We start from the raw sequence: 26,578 nt of genomic DNA on the forward strand, positions 1-26,578 counted from the left end.
ATTGAGGCTGCACAGGTGAGTGGAGCAGACAATAACCTTTTTTCCCTAGTTTTGGAATTATTTATGTTAGGGCTCCTGAAAAATCACTTGTCTGTAAGGACTGATAAGACACTGGGGCATATTATTAAAGGAAGTGGCAGAGTTTCTTATGGAGATTGTTAACTGCAGTCGACTTGATGTCTTGAGGTATCTGAATGAATCCTTCCCTGGAGGCCGGGGATGGAGGCTTTTATCTCAGAATGTTCCCTTCAGGTCTTCAGTTTTATGAATTAATATGCATGAGAGCAAACAACCAAGTGGGGCCATTCTCTCCCAACCCTTAGTTATTCATTCAAACAATGAAGCCAATGAAAGGTTTCTATAAAAATCATTAGCTGTGGGAATTATAGTAGATTTAACCCGTTCATCAGCCCTTTAGACCTCATCTAATCTATTTTTCCAGGAGCTGAAAGAGTTTAACAACCTAGAAAGGTCTCTGAAAAGGATCTCAACAATATCTGGATTGTTTGCATTTTGTGAGAAGGGAAGATACAAGGTAATTTTGTAAGGAAAAAAAAATTCCTTGAATAGCAGGAAGAAATTAGCCTTTTATCTCCCACAGAATAGTACTTTGAGAATGTCAGAAGGCTTGACCAAAAGGTAAGTGTATGAAACAGACCATAGGAAAGCCTGGGATTACAAAGGGGCCACCCCTAAAAAAGATAGGAAAATATGAAGATATCCTTCATCCATCAACAGTCAAGTTCATAACCCTCTGCTGTCTCTCCTCCCCTCCCCACCACCTCCGCTCACTTGCCACCTCCAAACCCCATGCAGGGTACCCAGGACACGGCCCCCAGAGAGATCCTTTCTTAAACTGACCTGACCACTTGCAGAAATTTCACCATTCATACTTCTGTACTCTCTCGAGAACCCTAACACTATTCTTCCAACTGGATGACTTCTAATGGCCTTTATTTCAGCTGTGCTGAAGTCAGAGGAATTAGCTGCTTCTGACCACTGCTTTATGCTAGGGAGATGCCTACGTGAAAGGCTAAAGAAAATTATCTTTCTGTCACTGTTACTCAGAGGTTCCTGGAAGTCAGTCCTGTCCGGGAAAAGAGATTCAAGCGTGAGTAATAAAACTGTGTTTATCACTGAGCAGCTGAAGGGTGAACAGCATAACTGGGGATGCTTTGACGTTCCCAGAATTGCAGGAAGACTGGCTTCTCCCCAGAATGCTTCAGGATCTGTCCCTGGTCCATCTCAGACATGCTGTAAGATGTAGAAATACCTCTCCACCTCCGCATCAAGCACAGACTGCCCTCCTCCCGGAAGATGAAGCAGCTGGAAGGTGAATACTACCCTAGAACAAAATATTCCACTTAAGTCTCTGCCTTTATCTGGGCCGTTGGCAGTCAGCCCAGCCATGAAAGAAATGTCACTGGCCTGGGCTGAAGCAAGGAATTCCGTCAAAAAGGATTACAGGTGGAAGGAGCTATGGGGGAGAGATTGCACTGAGGGCTTTTGGCTGGAGGAGGGACTAGGCCTCTTCTGAAATGAGAGCAGCTGCCACCCACAGAAGCCCTCAGGCATTCGTCTATTTTAATAGGACTTCAGTGGAGGCTTGTCCTGGTGTGGGGTTGGTTTATCATTTATGATAACTCATTCTTCACCATAAATTCAAACACTTCCTTTCAGATCCACTGACATGTGGGGAGTGTGATTTTACACTCCCTTCACTAAACAAACACATACTGAAGGCTTACAGCGTAACAAGCACTAAGTACTGCATGCTTCGAGCTTCAGCCCTGGAACCAGAAAGACAGGGCCTGTCACACATGGGCTTTGCATTCTGTCGTGTGGGCTTCTGGGGAAGGGGACATATCAGTAGAATAAACAAAGATATTAATAAGTCATTTCTTATACCTTTATTGGATAAGAAACTAAGTGCTTTGTGATCGGGTAACTGGAATACAGACAGATTTTGTTTTTTAGGATGAAGGGTCAGGACTGGTCCTGCTGAAGACATGACCTTTGAACTTGGATGTCAACTATAAGAGCAGCCACCAAAGATATGTGGACAGGAGACTGTAATGGAGGGTGCAAGGAGCAGAATGTTTAAAATGGAACTAAAACGTGGAGTTTAAATATGATAAAAAATACAGACTTATGAAGATGGATAGAAAAGAAAAGCTTGACATTTCACAAAAGTAGCCAGTCAAAGGAGGTAAGATATATGAGAAATAGGATATTACAAATCTAAAAGTTTACAGATATTTTCTATATAATATATATAATCACATATATAGCTCATATTATATATATCTCAAAGTACAATACATTTTACCAAAAAGTATTTGTATAATTTTTAAAACTAAAATAGACTTTGGTTCACAGTTCACTTCCTTTAACATTTTCAAATTAAAGATGTCATAACAATGAAGAGAGACTAGTCACCAAATTAAAAGGCCTGAGATGATCCTGCCTATGCCAGGATACTGCGTATAAGAGCTAACTCCCAGAAGTCAGCAGATATTTACCAAGCCACAAGAACAAATACCATTGTCCTTAAGGAGTTCAAATTCTGTTGAAATGTCTGTTATATCATAAAAAGGTATCATTAAAGTCATGACATAATGGCTACAAGTGAGATATAAACAAAGTATCCAGAAAGCATCAGGATATAGCGATTTATTCCAAAGGAACTGACAAAGGCAAACAGAAAAATATTTAATTTTTAATTCAAAGTCCATGGCAAATGATCTCTGAGAACTGCCAAACTTCTGTTACGGTAAGACATTAGGAGAGCTGAAAATAGTATCAGTAGGAATGAGCTGAAGTCCAATTCCTCCAGGTTTTACTTGTGGAGAAAAGAATATCTGAACTGAAAGAGATGCTGTTAAACCATGAAGGACACAAGAAAGGTAGGCTGGGTGTTTTGAAGACAGTTTCTTGAACTCGACTCTGAGGTGTGGTGCCAATCTGCTTTACACCCAGCTGTGGACAGCAGGCACCTGGATTTGGGCATCGGGCAGTGCTTATTTAACCTGAGGCACGCCTAGACCAAGACAGATATCTTTAGGGAAAAACATCGTTTCTTTTGCCCACCTTAAGATACCACAGTCAAAACACTGTGCAGGAACACCTGATCCTCACATAGAGTGAGCAAAAGCAAGAGAGCGAGAGAGCGAGAAAGAGAGAAGACACAGCACCTCCCAAGAGTGCTCTGCAGAGCTGTGGTCCCTGCACGAGAAAGATTTATACGAGTAAAGGAGAGACAGATGGCCTGCAATATCTTTACTCTGGTCATTCACAACATCAGCAGAGAAAAGGTACCGAGGAGATCTGCAGAATATTTTGGTCAACCTGGTGTTTTCCAAACTTATCTGGACTCAGTCCTGTTTTTGCAATGGCTGTGGTGGACATTGCTCTTGATCACCAGTACCCAGTTCTCCTCTTCTTCCCAGGCACACAGGAAGATCACACTTCCTGTCTGGCCTTGCAGTCAGGCAGAGTCACAGTCCTGGCCAATGGGGCTGCGAGCAGAAGTGGCACAGGAGTAGGTCTGAGTTCTCTGTGAGCTAAACTTCCCCCTCCATGGAGAGAGCGGAGTCCATAAAACGGAGCCAGGAGATCAAAGTACCCTGTATTACTGAGTCACCAGGACAAGCACCTGGAGAGAGCCCCCGTCTGCAGTGAACTTTACATGAGCGAGAAGTAAACTTTATGGTTAAGCCACAGAAACGAGAAGTGAACTTTGTTATGAGCCCCGCAAAACGGGGAGTTGTTTGTTATTACAAGTATAGCTTAGCTTATCCTGATTAATACAGGCACTAGAAGACTCAGTGATAATACATTTTTGAGAATGATTTATTAAGGAAAATAATACAATTTTGAAGACTATTATATGTCCTCAGTGCAAAAATATCTGATTCCATGAAAAATGAACAGAAATCATAAAGAGAAATACTACATATAACAGGATAAGGAAAATATGTATATATAATATATATACCAAGGTAAGAAATAAGAAAGGATTCTAATATAATTTGTTTGGATGCTAGAAAAACAATCCAAGATATTCTCCCATAAAGTAAGAGAAAAGGCAAATGAATGAATGGAATGGGAGAGAATATGGTAAATGTAGAAATCAAAGAAGATAGAAAAAATAGACAGTAATCAGAGCCATAACTGAAGAAAATATTTCTCAGTTGAAATTTTTAAAATTAGATGGGCAGATTGAAAGAATTTGCCAATTGATGATGCATTTAGATTTATCTTGTGACGTTTTAAATGAAAGGATAAAAGAAAAATACCACAAGATGTTGACCTGTCTCCAAATCGTGCTTCGGCTAGTGATGAGGCATCATGAAGTTTACTACTGAAAGGGCTGAAAATTTACCGGAAAGAGCACTTTTCAGTTAACTCATATGTGGTGCTCCCTCTAGCCTGACAACTAGCAGAACAGCTTCCACCCAAAATCTCTTGCCTCTCAACTGATTTGCCAGAGACTCAATGATGAGGCAGAAAATCTGACATATGTACCAACAGAAATACAGTTCCTTCTTCCCCTACCCCATTTCCACCGCCAACTCCTCCCTGGAACTTCCCCCTTCTACCTAAATGTCCCTCTCTTCTTTGTTGTAAGATATCTGTCCTTAGTTTTATAATTACTTTATTGTGTATCGTTATTTCTCATCATGTAACATCTCTTTCTCATTATAATCAACAGGATCATCCGGCAGATTTATCTTGCAAGAGCTGTTCTAGGTGCTCAGCTTTCTTCTTGGGACACTTGGCTAGTCTATCATTGCACAACTTAGTACAGGGGCTTCTTCTACCTGGTTATGATGTGTGACCCTCAGTCTCCATGAGTCCTTCCTTCCTTTTCATAGTATAAGTTTCTACATTTTTCTGTAACCCTGGTTTATTCCCAATGCCTTATAGCCATCCTCCGTTATTTGTGCTAGAAGAGAAAATAGTTATCTACACCGTATAGTAACGTTTATACTTAAGAGAGAAAACAGAACCACCATACGCATTGACAAAAGTATGCAAACAGTAAACAGTTAGATGGGCCTCAGAGGTCTCATCTGCTACATGCAAGGATGGATGAAGACAGAGCAATACGTATAAAACCATCGTGAGGATAACATCCGGAGCCCAGAATCTCGTGCTCAGCCGAATCGCTGTTCGTGTATAAGAACAGTCTCTGTCACACGACTTCCTAAGAAAAACTTCTTAATGTAATTCACTTGACCAAAAAGCAAACAAAAATTTAAGAATCTCCAAATGGGGAATGTCATGTAACCTATGAACTAGTTAAACAGAGTTAAATCTCAATAACTTTGGAAATGTGGTTACATGTTGTAAAGCAAAATGTAAACATAAAAAATTCTTCCCAAGGAAGAAACACGGTACAAAATGTAATCTTTAGTCCCACACCCGAGATGAGGTTAGCAGAGATTGGGAGTTCCTGGGGTGCAGATGCAATGACAGGCCATAAATTCCTCACTTTATCCATGGGGAGCCAAGAGACACCATTTCACTCTTGAACTTTCATAACCAGAAAAACTCAGGGGTGCATTCTTGGATCTTGTCTATTTCTTTTGCTCATTAGTAATAAGATCTGACACATTGACTTGTGTATCTCAAGTTATTTTACAAGGAATAAAAATGGTACGTAAAGGAATTTCGATTTAAAGCCAAATTCTTCTGACTTCTGGGTATTTTCAGTCTCATCCAAATCTTCTTGGTGGCCCCATCCCTGTCTTAGAACTAATTCTCCATCCAGAATCGTCCAGCTTCAAGTATGTGCCCACAGAATCAGCCTCCCTCTGCACTTTTTTTCTTCATTAACCTGAGAAAATAACTTTTCTGCCTACACAGCCCTACCGCTGCCCCAAGCTTCTCAGTTGACCATCTTCCCCATATAGTTTGCATTAACAGGTTGTCTACCAGTCCATCTAGAATACAAGGCACACAGCACCCAGCAAAACTGCCCATTTCTCCCAGGCACTTAATCCAGAGCAGTAATAAGCAATATTCCACTCACCTGTTTCTGCACCTGTTTTCCATTTCTCCCCAGTTGCTCTGATAGCCAGTTCCCGATGTGAGGCATCCATCAAAGGGATCCTTCCAACAGTTAATGCTCCCCACTCCGTCTCCTCACACTAATAAAAGCAAAAAACAGAATAATGTTAACAGTGAACACCAGCTGCCAAAAGAAACCCAAAGCAGCACGCTGGCCACATCTTCTGATGGATTATAGTGTCTATCTGCCTAGACCATTGCTTCTGTCAGGCCTAACACCTGAATCATGTTCTGATCTGCCAAGCTGCCTTAGTATTTAGTGAGGAGCCACAGCCAACCAATAATTTTTAATAGCTTGTCTTCTACCGATTTCAACCCACACACTAAAGCGCCTAATAAAAATTTTAAAAGGACAGGTGAAGGGACATAAGGACAACAGCAAGTTAATCGTCTTGTCCACCTCCATTTGAAGAGACAGAGAGGATTATTGCAACTTATAGGCAGAGTTTGTATAATAAGACAATTGCTGAGTGCACCGTCTTTCAGCAATGGTTTTTTCTTTTGATGAGCTTAAAAATATATAAAATATAATCACGGGAAAAAAAATCAGCAAGCTCATATCAGTAATTTCTGATGAGGTGTAGATGGGTGGGTTGGTTTACAAATCTGAAACCCCTGTGGACATAGTAATGAAACTGAAAAAGAAGAATAAGTTCCCAACAAGTTAATGGCACTTCTAATGCTGACCAACACACACACTTCGCTGCACTGTTGCAACAGGCAGAGCAACGATGGGGCCTAAAGAAGGAGGCATAAACTGCAGTTCCAAGGTTGGGGGTGAGGAATAAATGAGGAGGTTGGGATTAACATGTACACACTACTATGTATAAAACAGATGATCAACAAGGGCCTACTGCATAGCACAGGGACCTCTACTGAATATTCTGTAATAAATTATACGGGAAAAAATCTGAAAAAGTATAGATACATGCGTATGTATAACTGAATCACTTTGCTGTACACCTGAAATTAACATAACATTGTAAATCAACTATGCTCCAATCTAAAATAAAAATTAAAAACAAAAAAGAAAGGTCAGAAAGAACTGCAGTTCCAGAACCAGACCAGAGAAACTCCCCTCAGCTTGAGGCTTTATGAAAGACAGCAACTGTGCTTGTCCCTGGATTTGACTTAAGGGAGAAAGGAGGTAGCTGAGATGTATCATTTTAGAAGGAAGGGATTCATTCTAAAGCAGCCCTCAACATAGAAAACAAATACCATCAAAGGAGGCTTACCAAAAAAAAAAAAGGAAATAAATTAAGTCCTCCTTTGGGTTAGAAATTCTTCATAAATTCTCCAATTTAAACCTGTGCAGTAATTCACTATCTCTTTCCATTCTCACGAGTGTTGAGGTTAGGAGGATACCTAAAGGGTGATTTCTCATGGGCTGAACACCAGGAAGCTAAGGGGAACAGAATTGTTACAGGCATTTAAACAAGAGGACAGGAAAGGGGCGATACTCAAAGGTACTTCTGTGTCCTTGGTAGCTATGTCAAGTGGCAGTGCCCTATTTGTGCTGAAAGATGTTTCTGGAGAGATTAAAAGTGTTCCAGGGAAAGGACTGTTCATAACACTGAAGGAGGATTTAACAGGTTGCCATTTAAACCTATATGTTCAGAAAAAGAGGCCATCAAGCTTTCCTACTCAGCAAGCAAGCATGCGTTGATCACTTGCAGGCCAAGCACAGAGCTGGCAGCACAGGGACACAAAGCAAAAAAGACAAAATTTCTTTCTCAAAGATAATTATAATGTCATTGTAAAAGCCAAATACACTCATGAACCAATGCAGGGGAGAAAGCAACGTGACATTTCAGTAGAGAACTGTGCTAGGCTTGGAAGAAGACACGGAGGAAAGGCCCTGAACTCTGAAATCAAGGGCTTATTTCTAAGACAGCTGGGGAGTCATGATAGGAATGTCTCTTGCATATTCAAGGTGGCTGAGGTCTTGAAAATGTAGTGGTAGGAAGAACAACTACCCCATTTGCCAGGGATCAAGGGGTTTCCCGGAATGTGGGATTTTTCAGTCCTAAAACTGGGACAGTCCAGGGAAAGCCAGGATGAGCTGGCAACTCTGCATAGTAGATCAAGCACAAGTGTAAACCAAAGATCTTCTAGTACTGTCTCTGAGACCACAGGCAAGTCATGGAAAACTGCTCTATGTTTTTTTCTTATCTGAAAAATAGATTTAATCGGTTATAGATTAAAGATAGTATATTAAAGCCTCTAGCATACCGCGGCCGCATTATTATTATGGTGTGTTCCATGTGCTAAAGCAGGGCTTTAGTCAGAAAAGTCCCAATGGATTTCAGAGGAGGAGAATAATCACTGTAGTTGGGATAGGAAAGGAAAGATTCATCAGGAGAGTGACCATCTCATTTCTCTTCCAAGCTGGTACACTTTTGAATGACAAAGAGGGTATTCTTACTAAGTATGCTGAGGCAATGGGCATAAACTATGTATGTTCCAGACCAACCGGAAAGAGTGGTCAGCAAACATTTAAGGTTTGAAGGAAGAATGGAAATTAACTGGCAGAAATGTCATGAGATGCAAAGGCCAGGCGCCATGTAGTGTTTTTATGAACTGTGGTGAGAGAAGACTGATCAGTCCTTGTTAAAGGGTTCTTCTGAATGCACAGTGTGTGATAAGAATAGGGATAGAAAGAAAGGGGTCAGGCTGTGGAATATTTTAAATAAAAATTAACAAGTTTGGTTTTATCTCTTACACCATAAGGAGCCATTGAAAGTATCTGAGTAGAAGAGCAAAATGCCAAAGTAGTATATTAAGATCAATTTGGCAAATTGGAATGGAGAGACAGAAAAAAATCAAATAGGTAAATACTCAAAGCAATATTCAGATATAAGGCTAGGTGGCAATGGTCAGGGACAGAAAAGAAATGTCTAAAGAAATATTTGGAAGAAAATTTGAGAGGGCTTGGTCAGAACTAATTAGAGAGAAATAAGAGAGAACTGAACATGATTTAATGCATTGAAAGCTATTTGTCTAGAAAGAAAAAACTGATACTGGTGACAAAAAGTGATAACATATTACATGTCACATAATTTTCAAAAGTATCTCAACATGAAAAATAAAATACTAGATAGATTTCTTTTTTGTTAGTTTCCTTTCACTGAGAAGCTCTCATCAGGTGATAATATCATCATAGATGAAGATGCTTTGACAAGATGCATCCCTGGGACCTCAACTTTGTAATCTACACTGAATGACAGTTGGAGAAGCGGGCGGGTGCAGTGTCAGGCCTAGGAGTCCGGTTGATCAGGCGTGGTCTGAGACTACACATCAAGCCCAGCAAAGCCAGTTAAGGAAGAGAAAGTCAAGTTTATCTGTGGATACAAGTAGAGTAAGAAGGGTAGGATTCAATGTCAGGAAAATCAGATCACAGAAATGAGGAACCAAGACAAGGACATTGGGGAAAAGCTATCTGAGCCAAGAATGAAAAGATGTGGGGAGGAGAAGTGAATGGAGCAGTGAAGATGAAGGTTGAATGAGAAGGAATTTGACATCTATTGAAGAGTCACCTACAATTATTCTCATGATAGGGATCGAATATGTCCCCCCCAAAATATGCCACTTTGGCATAAGGATTATTTTGAGCTGAAGGCAATTGAGAATCAACAGATGCAGGAAGTGTTCTCTGCCCTCCTCTCACCTGCCGAAAAGCAGGGCATAATTTCCCTTTGAGGAAGGTACCTCCCACTTCAGGCCCCCTCCCCTCACACCCACCCTCCCCAATAAGAGTAGAGCAAAACCATTATCGTTGAAGAAGGGGCAGTTGTCATCAAAATGAGTTTGCATCAACACACCTCACTAAAATAAGCCCTGTTTTCCCTTAACTCCCCCATATATTTCCCAGTCACTTCCCCACAATTCATCCATCCTTTAAGCCCAAACCCCCTTTCTTTTGTTAAAAGGATATATAAGCCCCTGAGTCTAACCATTTCTTTGAGTTTCACTTTTTTTTTCTGTGAGTTTCTGTGACTGTAAAAATAAAGTTTTGTGCTTTTTCTCCTGTTTATCTGTCTTTTGTTTGTTTAATTTGCAGTCCCCAAGTACCAAACTAAGAGGGTAGTGGAAACATTTTTCCTCCTGGACACTCATTTTAACCACAAGAAAATCAAGGAAATTCCAACTTATCTAACTGCAAATCTCTTGCCCTTTCCAACATAATATACTGGAACTCCCTCCATATCATATTTCCTGGCAGAGGCAGAAAATGATTTCAGAGAATGGATGCCCTTGAGGTCACAGGAGACCAGGGCTCATCAGACTGGCTGAGAGGGAAGGGAGTGGAGACAAGGCAGTTTCTGACTCTGGCAGGACGATTCTAAAGCAATTTGCCGCGTAATTCCTCCACAGGTAAAATGCCTGAGGGCCAATGAACTGGCTGAAAAACAGCTAAATGACGCTAATTCTTTTTTTTTTTTTAATTATCTTAATGAGCCATTTCCTTGAGCTAGTACATTGGAGTGATACACACCCAAAAAGACAGAAATATCACGTCTTCAACTCTTGTTATCAGCGGGATATAAAGTAATATTGAAGTAAGGATTCATTATAACATATTTTAAAATGTTATCCTGTCCTATTCATCTCCCCTTGAAAATTGCAAAAATAATTTTTTTTTTTAAATTAAACTGGAGAAATTGATGACCAGTGACAGTCTCTACAGAATAATGTGGAAATCAATTAAACAGAAGCTGAAAAATGCCTCCTGGTATAATTGATAACATGAGGAGACAGGAAAAAAATTACAAATATGAAGTTAAATTCAAAACTTCTTACTTAGAGAAAGTGCAGAGGCTTCTCATATCCCACAGGACCAATCTGCAGAACTATTAGTGTTTGAGGAGACGAGAACCAGAGAATAACTGTTGTTTGTTTATTCTTGACAGTTTTAAAGGACAATTTCTCTTGGGGGGAACTTTCTGTTTTCCTCCTTAGAAGTTCCTTCTAAACCCAAGACTGTTCTAGGAAAGTTTTCTGGCTCTTTCTTAAACTTCGGAAATGGATTTTGCATAAACTTGCATAATCTGTTTACTTAATTGCTTCAGTAGATTATCATTTCTCAAATTCAGAGGTTTAAAAACATCACTGAACACGAAACACGTTCAGGAAAAGAAACAAACAAACAAAAAATCAATGTTAACAAAGATTAGACGCCAGACCAGTGAATGAAAGGCCAGGATTTTGTCCATGGTGGTCTCTGAATTGGACAAGTGCCATTTTCAGCATTAAAGCCTATTCACTGTTGATGTGATTTTTCATAAAATGTTAAAATGGTCCAAATGCTTTCTTGAATCATAGCCCAGGCACTTTAGGCACTTAGATCTGGTTAAGCCCTGGTTGCCAGACTTTCTTAGTGCATTATCCACTAAGCCACATGCACTGCAAAGAAAACCTTAATTCCTATTAAAATTTTAAAAGTTGATAAAAAGAATTTGGTTTTGCATAAGAACAAAATTATCTGTTGTTTCACTTGCAGTACTAAAGGTTTAATAATCTCTAACATGAGAATTAAAATATAAAAGCATTTGGTACCAACGCTATAAGAACTTTGCTGAATCATGAGGATGTTTCAGGGAAAATAACTCAGGAAGAACAGATACCTGGAATGCATTGCTAAAATTAAGGTAAAATTATTGTACCCCATTAAAATTTGTTATCTCCTGTTAACGAAGTTTTAAAAGACAGCACACTTATCGCAGGGGAGCTTAGGGAAAGGAAGTAGTAATTATCAGAATATATGCCCCAAATCATTATTCTACCTCATTCCTTATGCATTTAAACTGTCTCTCTCTGCTACACAAGTCTTTTGTAATAAAAGTGGAAGATTTTGATAGCCTACTTAATGTAAATCTAGATGCAATCCACAGCAAGTATTAAAAGAAGAAGAAAATCTTAAATTTTATTAGCAGAGCTTCCAGATTAACTCATGGCAGAAGGGTTAAAACTCCAAATACGTGTTAGTCTTGTTAACACATAATTGATTCTGATTCCTCAAAGACAGTTAGTTCTTCCTTTTTATGCCAGGCATCTAGGTTGTAAGATTAGGTAATGTTCTTGAGGAATACAGTGTAGCGAGAAGTGTCTATGCAGGTTTCATTTATTTATCCCTTTCTAAGGTTATTTTTAATCATAATAACAACAAACTTTTGTGTGCCTACTATGAACTAAGTACTTTATAAGCACTATCTTGTTTAAGCCTGACCACAATCCTATGTGGTGTAAATTAATATTTTCCTTATTATACAAATGAAAAATTGGGGACTCAAAGAAGTTAAGTATCTTGTTCAAGGTAATTCAGCTGGTAAATTGTGTAGCTTGGATTTGAATCCGGGTTCAGTTGACACTTGAGTCTGTGGTTTATTACTGAGCAAAACTGCAGACATCAAATCATCTGATAAATTTCTTCTGCAGTCAGAAGACTTTTCAAATTGAACAAGCTATCTCACTAACATTTTTCTTTCTTCACTGCCTATAAATTATGAACCTGCCAGCAAAAACTGGCATAAGCTTATCAGCTGTTCCACTTTTAGCAGAATGATACTCTCAAAACATGTGTATATATTTAGAGTCCTGTATCACTTCTTCAGCATGCCTGTAACAGTTTTATGATCTATACGAGAAAAAATGTCCCACTCGCCCCTCTGGCTGGTTTGTCAATCCACAGTGCCCTCCCCCTATCTGAAAAAATAAAAAGACCCAAAGACATTTCAAATACCACTTCTGTGAAGCTTTCCTTAGCTCTCCCAGACAACATGAGGCATTTTGGCCTCTATGCCGCCAGAGAACAAACCACAGAGCGTTCTCAATTATTTGCTGGTGACTCGTCTTCTACCCTAGACCACACTCCAGAACTGTCTTAGTTTTCAATGAGTCTGTTGGTGGACACAGTAAATCCATTTCTCAATTAATCTTTCATTTTTCTAAAGCATGTTTAAACAGCTGACTACTACTACAATTTTCTCCTCATGAACTTGCCCAAATTATTATTTTAAAAATAAATAAAAACAATGCTCTTCACTTTATAAATGGGAAAACCAAAGAATAGTTCCAAGTTCTTTAGCACAAAGTCACAAAGTGTCTGAAGCTTCTACTTGAGGAAAGACCCTTGAATAATAGAGAATGTATCACACTGTGTTTCATTTCTTGCTACTTTATACCATGAACATTCAGAGAACTCTAAAAATTGAGAAAGGGAAAAATTAATATTTAGTCTTTTGGAAACTAGTTTTGGAATTAATTTTATGCTAATATCCTAATATAATGGTTTTGAATGAGGAACCCCTGTAGAAATTAATAGTTTTGTTGCTGAAACAAAAATGTGATAAACTCTATATCATCAATTAAAATATATGGTACCACTATATCACTTCCATGCATGCAGAAAAAATAATAAATATCTTGAAATCTGTAAACTATATAAATCTGGTATAATCTAAAATAAAAAGAAAATTAAATACTACTTAGCAAAAGCAAACTCAGTGTTCCCTTAAGGGAAAACATAAAAGTCTTTTAGAAGATTAAAGATTCGTATTTGTGCTTTTTTCTGATAATTCCTATGAATCATTCAGTCTTACTGAAATGCACAATTACATAAATAGAACACTCTCATATATATGTATATGTATGTGTTGATTTTTATATTTTTGTGTCATCAGTATAACTAGAACTGTAAAATTTGTTTATATTAAAAAAAATATTTGAGATTTTAGCCAGCTTCTATTCTGCCTAGAGCTGTGAAACAAAACGAGTGGAGATATAGACAAGATTTATATATTCCAGGAATGGAAGACTCACTATAATACAATATAGTCAGGAAATTCCAGAAACTCTAACCTGACCAGATAGTGTTCTCAGGGAGACCCTAAGGATGAAAGGCAACTATGTCCAACCTAAACAAGTTCCAAGACTGGAGAACTCCCAAGCTGGATGAGCACTCAGCTACTACACATGCTACCAGCAAAGTGCTTCAGAAGGGAGTTCACTTTTTTTTCAAATGGTGAAGGCAAGTACAGCATTTATTGCAAGCAAGCAAAACAGGCAGGTAATGCTCAAAAGACCCAAAGTCCACAAGGGCTTTTAGGGAAGTGTTTTGAAGAGCAATATTTGGGGTAAGGGTTGCAGCTCATGGACTTTCTTCTGATTTGTTGGTGGTGATGTCTTGGAAATCTTAATCATCAACCTTCTGGTTCTAACCAGTCTGCGGTCTACGTACTTGTGGTCAGCATGTACTCACTATCCTCCATCTGGTGGGGGTGTCTTTATTTCTGCAGAACAGCTCAAAGACATGCATCAAACCGTTACGTATATAGAAGAGAGTTCACTTTTGCCCCTGTAATGATGTCTTGTTAGGGCTTGTGCATTCACAGTGGACATGTGCACAGTATAGTACTTGATTATTGTTCACAGCTAAGGAAAGAGAGAAAGAAAAGCAAGTGCACAAATAAAATGTCAATATATCATCAGCAGCTGAAGATGTTGGACAAGAGGTGACAAGATGAAGAGCGGGAAGCAGGGTGAAATGACTGAGCGATTTACTAATGATCTTCATTCTGTCTTTCGGGAATGCACAAGGTCATATTTCTTATCTACCCAAATAAAATTTTTATTCAACACCAGAAGCAATAGTATCCATGGTGGACAGAAAAAATGACCCCCTAAAGACATCCATGTCCTAATCCCCAGAACCTATATAAATATGTCACCATATAGTGGCAAAAGGGATTTTGCAGATGTAGTTAAATTAAAGATCTTCAGATAGAGAGATTATTTTAAATTATCTGGGTGAGCCAAATGGAATCACAAGGGAAGCAGGAGGGGTAGAGATAGAGAAGAAGATGTGATGATGATGATGATAGAAGTACAGGTCAAAGGGATATAGCCATGAGCCGAGGAATGTGGTCTGCCTCTTGAAGCTAGGAAAGGCAAGGAATGGATTGTCTCACAGAGCCTTCAGAAGGAATGTAGCTCTAGCAATAACTTGAAATAAGACCCATAAGTTCTATTTAAGAATTCTAATCTTCAGAACTGTGGAATAATAAATTTCTGTTGTTTTAAGTCACTAAATTTGTGATAATTTGTTATAGCAGCCATTGGAAACTGATACAATATCTTTGTTGAATTTTTTTGTTTCCATTGATGTCTTTGATCTAAATATGTATTTTCTTTCTCCAGGGAGTGATCTTTGCTAGGGCCCTATTTTGTACCATAATGTACAAAATATTTATAAGTTACTGTCAGGATATGCTTTTATACATCAGGGAGTTACCTTCAACTTAAAAGTCTAGAAATATTAAAAAGTCTTGGAAATTCTCATTCAGGAAATACTATTTGCTAATTTCTGGGTTTTGTAATGCATGCTTCATCCCAGTTCAGCCCTCATTCTCTTCCACGCACAGAGTAGGCAAAGAATTTAGACACTGTGACAGAACGATGTGGGGCAGTGCAAACAGAGTGGCATGATACCTCTGTAGAGGATTGGGGTTGTGCATGGTTATGTGGCAGCCTGTGCCAGAGAAACCAACTGATAGGCAAAGATTTCCATCAGCCTTACAAAGCCAGTCAGGACACTGTCGTGAAGTTCTGCTGCCTAAGCAACATAAAATGCAATGATAATGAAATAAAAAACTAAACTAAGAATTTCAGCATGTCCTGTAGCAAACTGGCTGAAAAACCATTGCACCAATGTGATCTGCAGCCCAATGGATCTAGTTCCAATGAGAAATCAATTGGCTGCTACCTCTTTATCTTGGAATACTTTCACACCATAGTAGACCAGTTGACTGCTCTACCCAGGTGGGTCCACCCAAGCCTTGAAGTATTCCGTGCAAGTGTCCTCAGTAACTCTGGTAAGAGCAGGTAGATTTGGGAATCCTTCAGGGTACGAACACTTTGTATAACAACTTGTTCCTCAGGATTCTGGTGCTTTTATTCATCTTGGACTCAGCCCCACCAGCCTCTCCACTCATTATCAGATCAGGAGCCCTGACAGCAAAGTCTATACCAGAGAACATTCCTTATTCATGAGCTCTCCCAGCAATGTGTCAGGGATTATTCTTGGCATGATGGTGATTGGTTATCATCCCAATGGGGAAAGGAGATTTAAAAAAAAGGTAAATGAATGATTTGAAAGGCCAAGTGGAACTCAGGTGCCAGATAAATAGTTGCATTTTCCCCGGCCCCCTTCTCCCAAAGGAGGTCTCTCCACTGAAATTTCCAACTCTAGGGAAAAAGAAGAGAGGGATCCCATTACAGCTTGGAAGGGCACTTCCTGACAGTCAATAATAGTCCCTATGTATCAGGAGTTAGAACAAGGGACAGAGGATATTGCTGGATTGCCTGTGTGGGATATAGCTTTACTCAGACAGGAAACCCTGTTTAGTTTACAGTCAACTACATTCCTTGATGTGGACGAGTCTATTATAGTGGCCACTCAATTACCTGGAGAGCTGAAAACTATCTGTTATCAGTTCATTATGGGTTAGGTGCTCTCTCATCAATGGAGATACAGACATGGTTAGGGCAGAGCCCTTCACAGACACGGATAAGGAGAGTTACGCTGTCCTGAGTTTAAATCCTGGCTCCATCTCTGAGGAGCTATGAGACTTTGAGCAAGTTGTAGTGTTTCCTTCTCATCTACAAAGTGAGGATATTAAAATTCCTATTACCTAATTACGGAAGTTGGATGCTGCTTCCACTGAGTACTTTATAATCCAGTAGGGAGATAAACAGGCACACAGATGCCTAAATGTTGCAAGACAGGTGTATGCAGGTATGTGGAAGCACAGGATACCTAGCTGGAAAGGGACGTGAAAAAGAATTTGTAGGTGGTGAAAGGGACTGCAATCCAGACAGAACACCGATTTACCAGATTTAGGGACTAAGGCTCCTCTATGCTCTTTTAGCCAGTCAGGTTCTAACAGAACATCCTACCTGTACAGCCTAAAAATGCAGGCTGACCTTTCATGGTGCTCTTCCTTATTTGAGAATTAAATTGGTACTCGTAAAACAATGTACACTCATTCATTTATTCATCTATTCATTCAGCTACTGTCTGGACAGAGAAGTAGCAGGCATCAGTCAAGGCTAAGAATTTTACTGAAATGCTAACTCCAAGGCAGGAATTCAGCTGCCCCTGACTCTTCAGGCATTAAATGACTCTGATTGAATTGATCAGCATGGATTCCTTTCTCCCTTCTCCACATAAACCTGCTAGTGTAGATTCAACGTTAATCAAAATATACTTCAAACAATGAATCTGGGCCAATTTGAAATATACTTCAAACAATGAAACTGGGCCAATTTGAATTAAGTAGGGAAACTAGGAAATAATTTCTGTAATTATAATACAATTACAGTCTATTTAAGAAATGCAAATTACATTGGGAGTCCCTAACTGGATGCCCTTTTTTGGCCATTTTATTAAATGGCATAATTCAATCTGTGGTAGTAGGCCTACAGATATCCAATGAGAAGCTACTGGGAGATTATCTGTTTATATTGTATTAATGCAGCAGCATTCCTTACTAAATTGTCTTGGTCTTTTGTACAATTAGAGTGATATTCAGAACATATGACTTATTGGAATAGAATAATTGTTGTGGTTTTTCAGAATCCTAAATTCTTATTTCCATGTAACAATTACTTTGAGGGTCAGTTTCTCCTCTCTACCCAACCCTACTTTTCTCATTTTCTAAGACTGTATTTCCCAAAAGTATTCCCCAGTATACATTCTGAAAGCAACTTTTCATCTCAGAAGTCTGTTTCCAGGTAACCCATCCTAACATGGGGTTGTCAATCAAAATGGTCCCTTTGGGAAGATTTACACAAATTTTAATCATTCTGCCCTTGCTCAGGACCTACTGAAAATTCCATTTGAGGGTCTGTTTTTAGAACCAGAAGCACACTGGAGGGGAGATCTACCCTAAAGTGCCAAACCTTTCCCATCTGGGAGGTGTGTATGCATATGTTTCGGAAACAGGCAAAAGTTACTCTAGGCTGAGCCTTAAGAATAATGTTTACGATTAAACTAGGGTCTACTATTTAGGGTACAAAATTAGGTGCAGCTAAAATGTGCTGGGCGTAATTTGCCTAAATGGTGATCATATTGGTTTGGAAACAATAAAAAGATGCTAAAAGTGTTTTTAACAACAGCAACATCAATGAAATAAATGTCTAGCATCCCAAGAGAATTACTTAGAATGATAAATCTCATGTCCATGCACAGCTTCTACTATTCTTATTAAAGTGCCAGTCTCATCATTTTCTAGTTATGTTGAAGTTGCAACTGTAGGATTCTAGTTAGAGCCTATTGTTCCCCCTCTAATTATACTTTCAGGACTAAAGAGCTTCATGGAAAAATAGGACTTTAAGACCTAGGTTGGAGATTCTGAAGAAATGAGGGGGTTTAAGGAGCATCTGGGTATTTTTCCAATACAAGGACTTGAGCATATTTATAGGTTAATGGCAGGAACTGTTTCTTATTCATGTTGTTTTCTTATTGATCCCTAGCTCCTAGTCCAGTGCCTGATACATAGTAAACCACTGTGGAAGTAACTAAGTTATTCAATTATAAAAGAAATGCTAGAGATGAGCTGGATTTCTGGGCCCCAGCTAGCAAAAAATACCAGAAATGATAAATAAGATGTTACAAGTATAGTAATTATATCTTGTATTTTGTAGCTTATTTCCTGTATCCATGTGCATACCTTTGTATTTTCCCCCAACTTCATATTTCCTTTAGTTATTAGCTGGATCCTAAAAGTTGAAAGGATCTGTATGCTTGTTTGCACTGATACCAGGGGCTGACTCCTCAGCAAGTAGTAGGAGAACCCAAGACATAAAGTGGGTGGGGGTGATTGCAAAGAGAAGAGAAAGGCTGAGGGATCCCCAGGACCTGCGAGTGGAAGGGGGAACCTAAGGAACCACTCCAGCCTGAGAACAGGACACAGGATTCTCAAAGCAGGAAATGCTCATGGCTCACCAAACAAGAGGCACTGATGTAGCAATAATCAACAGGATATGGTTACGTCGGAAAAACAGTTGACAATTTGTGCCATGCGACATAAGGGCAGAGATCATTATACACTGGAAACATCTTCATGAGAAAGAAAAAGAGAAAGAGAGCTGTGGTTTGAAAGAAAGATCATCAGATCATCAAGGACTGTACAGGAAGTACTAGGGGAAGAAAGCATTCCCAGCAGCAAGAGTGTAAGTGAAGGCTCAGAGGCAGAGGGCCCTGACTTCGGTGGCCGCCCCGTGGCAGCCACATCCTATTCACAAGCCATTGATAGAAGTTACCATGGGGCTGCTGAGCCAGATCTGGGCCAGACACTGCGACAGCGATAGCTGTGCATAGATGAGCATTCCCTCCAGAGTCTTCACAGCAGGGCTGCAGAGGGAAAACCAACACACACAAAACCATTAACCCTAATCATTGTACCAATTATCTGGGAACAGAAGTTCAGAGATGTGAGCGAGAAATCTGAGAAAGACTCATGGAGGAGAGATCTCAAGCTAAGGCTTGAAAAGTGGTCAGGATTTTGACAGGTTGCTGGGAGTGGAAGAAAGAGCACCACGGGGGTCCAACACAAGCATGATATGTGTTCTGCAGGACAGAAAGGGCATGTTGGATAGTATGAGGAACTACCACCAAACATGTGCATATTGGGGCTGAATTACAGAGGGCTTTGAAAGAACAAGACGACTTGGATTTGATGTGGTAGCTGATGAAGAATCACGTCACGGATGGGCTGCAGTGGGGCGAGACTAAAGCCAGAACCACCCCCGATAGGCAGCTACATTCACCCAGCTCAAAACTGAGGAGGGCCTAGACTAGCAGAAACGGCAACAGAAAAGGGGAGATGCTAACAGACATTTCAAAAAGCCCCAAAGAATGATAAATTAACTAAGAGGACAGAAATAGAGAAGGATCCAAAGTGATGTTGCCCACAGAGATTAGATTACTGGGAAGAAGGCTCCAGCTAGAGAATATACAATAAGCCTGGTTTAAAATACATGAGATGTGGCAAGGGCACAGGCTCTGGAGTAGAAAGGTCTGTATGTTTTTTCCAGTCTCAGAGCTCAGTCACCTCACAGCCTCCTGGAGATCAGAGTCTTCAGCATTTTTCCACTGTGACTTGACTAGTCTCTTGTGCCATCAGCTGCTCCTCACAAAGCTTATGCATAATTGTTTTTGGTCCAGACGATATATATCGTAAACAATCAGGAAATCCTATCAATTGTTGGATTCATTATAGGACATCCACTCTAGTATGTTCTAAGTACTGACCTGGGCTCCTCTCTCTTATCTTACTTCATTTTTAAACACTAACCCAATGTCAAAGATATTGTTCAGCCACTTTTACAGAAAAGGAAACAAACAAGCTCAAAGAGGTTGAATTTCAAATTCACAAAATCATAGAAATGGAGCAAGAATTCTAACCCAGCTCTTTTTTGACTCCAAAGCCTATGGTCTTCCACTAAGACGCACACACAGAGAGTGTAGGTGAAAACACAATAGGAATAACTGCATGTGTGATTTAAAATATATTCTGAGAACACAGACAAGGGAAAAGTGATAATTTGATCAAAATTATCAACAGTTCATGAATTGTTCTACAATTCCATTCCTCAGAATTACAAAGACCTAAATGGCTGCTATCCGTTTATTATTAATAAGTTATTGACATCTAATTTTGTAGATTCAGAACATCTGTAATATTTATCATTAACTATTTTAATAGCACTGATCTGTGTTTCAAAAGATAGTTTAAAAGTTAAACCTCTTTACATCTTCATCAGTAAAATCAAAATATATATCCCAATACAAACGGGCAAAGGACAATTTATAAATAAATAAATAAAATGGTCAAATTGAGTAAGTTTACAACATCATTAATAACAAAAACCACTGAAATTAAATGAGGTACCATTTTTCATCTTGCAAATAGCACAGAATTCTTTTTAGAATCCAACTGATGAGAGTAAGTAAAAATTATCATTCTTCTATCTTGTTGATTAAAGACAAATTGACATCATCTTTCTAGAGGACAAGTTGGTGGTACAAATCAAAATTATCAGAATAAACAAACTCTGCCACAGGAATTCTTATGTATAAGAATATTCATCACAATGTTATTTAAAGTAGTAAAAAATTTTAAACAGCCTAATGTTCAATAATAATGACTAAACAAAGTGAAAGGTAGCATACAATAGAATGCATGCAGTTATTAAAAAATCAAATTGTGTAAGAATATAAAATGACTTGGACAAATGATTACAGTACGTCATTAAATAAAGAAAAGCATATCTCAAAATATCATCATACTATAATTCAATTTCGTTGAGTCTGACCGAGAGCTTCACCTTAAACCTTAACAAAGATTCTTTTTGAGAAATGGGATTATATTTCCTTCCCTGTGCTTTTCCATGACCTCCAAATTTTCTACAATGAACATATACAGTTTTCATCATCAGGAAAAATGTCATGTAAAAATCTAATTCTGTTCAATTATCTGTTATATATTAGCAGGGAAGCCAGGAATCAATCTAGCTCCTGCAGAAGGACATTTGTTCCCTCTCTTCTTTCTCCAGAACATCCCAAACCCTCTGTAATTCCTCTCCTTACATTCCAGAAGGGGGCAGCTTTCTGAGACGTGCACAGCTGGTTTCAGCTACTGTCCTGATCACAAACCTTTCTACAAGAATGCCGTCGTGCCTTGTTCCCTTGGGTCAGATTTTCATCTTCTCCAATCTGATCCATTAACTCATTTGTGAATTCAGCAGTTATTGAACACCTAATTTGTGCTAGGCAATATCAAGATGCCCAGAACACAAAGTCAAGTAGGACATAGTTTTGACTATTACAGAGTCAGACGTAAATAAATGGTGTATGTACTATGACTAAGTTTAACGGACACACATAGGAGGAAATTCAAAATCAGATACAGAAGGGGAAGGAAAGCAAGGAGGAATGCTCAGAGGCAGTGACACTCAACCTGGAAAAATAGGAGCTATTTAGATCAGTAACTCAGGGAAAGACACTCCAGGCAAAGGGAAGGCCTGGATAAGGCACATAAGTGAGGAAGAGCATCCTATGTTCTGAGACCCTCAAGGATCTCCATTTGGCTAGAGTACAGTGTGCAAGGGCAAGTGTCAGGAAATAAGGTTGGAAGAAGATGTTCCAAAATGTTACATGGACTATCAGAACTCTGATATTATCCTTGGGAAAAAGAAGATTCCTTAATCAAACAACTTTGAGAAACACTGTATGGTATATCCACCTTTGGTAGACTGACAGGGAAGAGAACTCTTCTCTCCCTTTCCCCCAGTATTCCTAGAATCACACTTCAGGAAACATTAAACAGAAAAATGAGAAGAGTCCAGAACATAAAGGCTTGTGAATTAAACTAAGGAACTGGCTCTTTACCCTGAAAGCTCTGGGGAACAGTGACTGCTTTCAAACAAAGGAGTCTCGGGAGCAGCTTTGTGATTTAGAAGGTACCACTACAGCATCAGTAAAGAGCACTGCAGTAAAGGGATTAAGAGGAGAGACAGACACCAGTTCTCAGGAGGCTGGTACAGTGGTCAAGAGGGGAAGGAATACGGCCTGAAACTAAAGCTAAATGATAAAGAAGAAATTGTGGATTAGAGAGAATGTGACCTAAGGCAGAATATAAAACTTAGTAACAGACAGAAACATGGTGGAATCAAGATAAAGTCTGTGACAGGGAAATGACTAAGATATTTTAAGCTGTTTCTCGGTTTCTTTCTAGAGTCACTGGGGGAGTCAAAAGCAGGTCTGGAGCAAAATGCAATAAAGCTTGGACTTGTCTCACTGTGACGGGGAAATATGAGTCTGGAGGTCAGCAGAAAGATCTAAATAGACAATATGTATTGGGGGTCATTAGAATATCAGTCAGAGATGAAACCACGGGCTTTGGTGGGCAATACTTACAGAGGAGAGTGCAGGTTCAAAGACATAACCCTCAGTAACACCAAAGTTTGGCCACCAATAGTAAATCTATAAAAATGGTAAAGAGAGGCGAGAGAGGAAGGACGAAAACCTCAAGAGAGAAATGCCAAAGGAGCCAACGCAGGAGAGTTTGAAATGGAGGTCACGGCCACTTGGATCAAATGCCAGAGAGATCTAGTGAGATATGAACTGGGACGTGTCTATCGGCTCTGATGAAATGTAGGGTAATCAAGACCCCATCAGAGTCTTTTCAGAGTAGGTAGGATTGGAAGTCAGATCATAGAGTGAGAATGAAATAAAAGAGACAGAGAGCAAGGTGGACCTGTCCTTTACAGAGCTGACAGGGAGGATGTTTCAGGCTCAATAGCGGGAGGGAGACGCAAGAGGGAGGGGATATGGGGATATATGTATACGTATAGCTGCTTCACTTTGTTATACACCAGAAACTAACACAACAATGTAAAGCAATTATACTCCAATAAAGATGTTAAAAATAAATAAATAAATAAAATAAAAATAAAAAATACAAAGACAGAATCGCTTGGGAAAAAAAATGTTGATGTTTTGAGTTTGGATGTTTTTGCTCTCACCTGGGAGATAAGTGACTGGACGTTTCTATGTTAAGAGTGAGTGTGAGGCACAGGAGGGGGGATGTCAGTAGAAGAGGGAGGTTAAAGAAAAAAAAGAGCAGTGGTTGCTAGAGGGGTCTCTGGGGGAGTGGAGGGCATGGCACTCGCCGTGCAGATGCTGGAGAACAAGAGAGAGCCCCTAGCTCCTCAGAATTTGGAGGACGGGGGAGCTGATAGGTAGCAGGGAAGGAATTCTTAAAGAATGTGCTCACCTAATGACTTCAATTTACCCAAAGCAAAGTTTTGTGAAAGGTGCTTGGAAGGCATGAAAGGGTTTAATGGAAGAAGGCGGGGTTGCAGAGAAGAATCGGTTCATCACCCAGAATCACAAGAAAAGAAAGACACCAGGAATGTCAAATCTGCCTTTAAGAAGCTTCTCAAATCAGAATCAACTCCATAGTTTTTAAAATGTTGATATTAGTATTAAGATATATGAGCACAATTATCAAGGTAAATTTCTCCAAACATAAAAATGTGCCTATTTATGTCAGGTGCATGCATTTTTCACACATTTTTTAACACGGACTTTTTCTTAGGCATGTAGACTTGGAGAAATGTAATCTGAGCTTAGTGAACTTCGCCTTTACTCCCCCCACCCCCAAACGGGGATCATTTAAAGGTTAAGAAAACCACAAATCATATCGAGACAATACTTTTCATCTACTACTCTTGTACATTCTACTTTCAAATTCCCATGTAATAAAGTGAAGTGTTAACAGTTATTAGGGTAATGTTTCTTCATTTTCACCATCGATTTCCTTTTAAAAGTCTCTCTCTGAGATAATTTAAAAATTAAGCTATCGGCTACGTGGGTGCAGGTACAGGATGCATACCATCTGACATTATAGCAAAATCTAATCAACCAGGTGGATTCTTACACAATGGCCTGAAGACAGAAGAAAACATAAACAACAAAAAATCCACACCTGGAGTAAAAATGCTAAGCCTATTTACAAGTTATTTTTGGTTCTTTGATTACAGTGAAATATCATAAGTACATATGTTTCAAAGAGAAACAAAATGCACATGGTATGAAGGCAAGTCACGTAACGTGGTGCTTCTAGAATTGGCCGTAAACACCACTACCACCACTTCCAACCTATCCTTCGATAACTCAATGCTTCCTTCTAAGGGCAAAATGGTCTTGTCAGCTGAACTGGAGAGGTTCAGACCTAGAATGCAAGCATAAGAGGAAAGACCTAAGGAGCAGTCAGTCTGTGGAGACCAGGGGCTCCAGAAAAGCTTCAAGGCTCCACAATTCAGATCTTCTCATCCTCCCTACAGACTCAGATTCTGATATAACCCAAAACAGCCACTGCAATCCACATATTTTTTTAACTGAATGTGTCCTCTTGTGGTCTATTTTCATAGCCATATTTACTTAATTTATTATCTATCGCTTACTTTACTCAGAATCCACAGGGGAAGTTAACAATTTATAGAAAACCTTTAAGATAAAAGAAATAATCACCATTTAATTTATCAGGTCTGTAAACTTATATTTTCATATACTTTATTAGAGTTGTTTCAAGAGAAGCTTATCTGTAATTATAAGTGTGTAGGAGCTGGGTACCACATTTTCATATTTGATTTGCACTAACACTTTCTGGAAGACTATCTTCCTCTAGTATCAATGAGAAGGCTATAGAACCAGGTTTGAAAAAGTCATGAAAAACCATGAAAGTCCAGGCAGCCAGAAATACAGCCCAATCATGCCTGATTAGAAGTCTGGCCAGGAAGCTGCTGTCATTGCTGCTGGTCACAGCCCATCATTATCACAGTCATGGACACCATGACCAATACTGAATTCAGAATGCTGCTACCATGGAACCCTGCAACATAATCCAGGGTACCATGGCCACCGGCACAGCAAGACATCCCAGTCATTCCCACCTATTTACATTACAGGCTCTGGATTCAATACCCTGGTGAGGACATGGGATGGACCAGGCTTATTCATTTGTTCACTTTATAGCAGCCAAGGAGCTGGGAAAGGGAATATCTGCCTCCCTCCAGCTTGCAGGGGATTCTCTCCAAGTAGGAAAGCTATGTGGATGCCAGGTGGCTAATCACAGCAATATCCACTATGGGCTACTTACTTTGCATCCTGTGTGTCTAAAAACCATTCCTGGGGATGATGTAGAAGTGTCTTTTTAAAACAATAGGTAGGGATTTTGTTGCAGAAAAGGAGTGAGAAAGAATACTAGGTCTCTTTGCTTTTTAATGCCTCAAATGTAGTTCCAAACAACATTGCAAAGAGGTGTTGAGTGTATGGAAACTTTTTGGAAGAGAAATAAAGGCCAATTTTCACATTCTAAGCAGTCTTCATAATTTGCACATTAAGGAGAAAATAAAGGCATAGTAACTGCATTAGAATAAAGGCTTAATGAGCTAATGTATAATAAATTAGCCCCTGTGGAGCCTGAAGAGAGAAGATGGAGCAGCTATGACACTCCCAGCTCTACCCCTACTCTTAGGAAGCTTTAAGTCCTGATGCAGACTTCTACACATGGAGGAGATGTGCTCCATCTGGCCTGCCTCAGTAAAGGATAGAAAGGGAAGAAGCATGTTCTCACATTCAATGAGAGAGTCAGATCTTCTCTATGGTCCCTGGATTCATCTGTTCATTCACTCATTCATTTATCCAATGACACACATTAAATGTGTTCTCCATTTGTGCATCATGCCGTGCACTGGTGAGTAAGGGGGACAGAATCCTTCTTTTCCTTTTGGCTGGCTTCTTTTCCAGTGTGCCTGGCCCCTCCTATGGACACTGATGTGTATTTCTTTGGAAGAGCACACAATGCATCCTTCCAGAGTGAGTACAGATGAAGCAGAAGGACTGTACATTGATAGATTTGGGTCAAGAGGATGCTCA

The 26,578-nt window shown here is 39.4% G+C and overlaps 1 long non-coding RNA gene across 1 annotated transcript in view; it reads right to left on the minus strand.

Moving 5' to 3' along the window:
* The window catches only part of LOC132413639 (uncharacterized), a 491,922-nt gene that overhangs the window by 156,567 nt on the left and 308,777 nt on the right, over positions 1-26,578 (minus strand). Inside the window, exon 5 of the long non-coding RNA XR_009516777.1 lies at positions 6,038-6,155. This is a non-coding gene — a long non-coding RNA (uncharacterized lncRNA). The remainder of the gene's footprint in view (positions 1-6,037; positions 6,156-26,578) is intronic.

Source organism: Delphinus delphis, chromosome 18 (genome assembly GCF_949987515.2).
Source record: "Delphinus delphis chromosome 18, mDelDel1.2, whole genome shotgun sequence".
In the NCBI taxonomy this organism is placed as follows: Eukaryota; Metazoa; Chordata; class Mammalia; order Artiodactyla; family Delphinidae; genus Delphinus; species Delphinus delphis.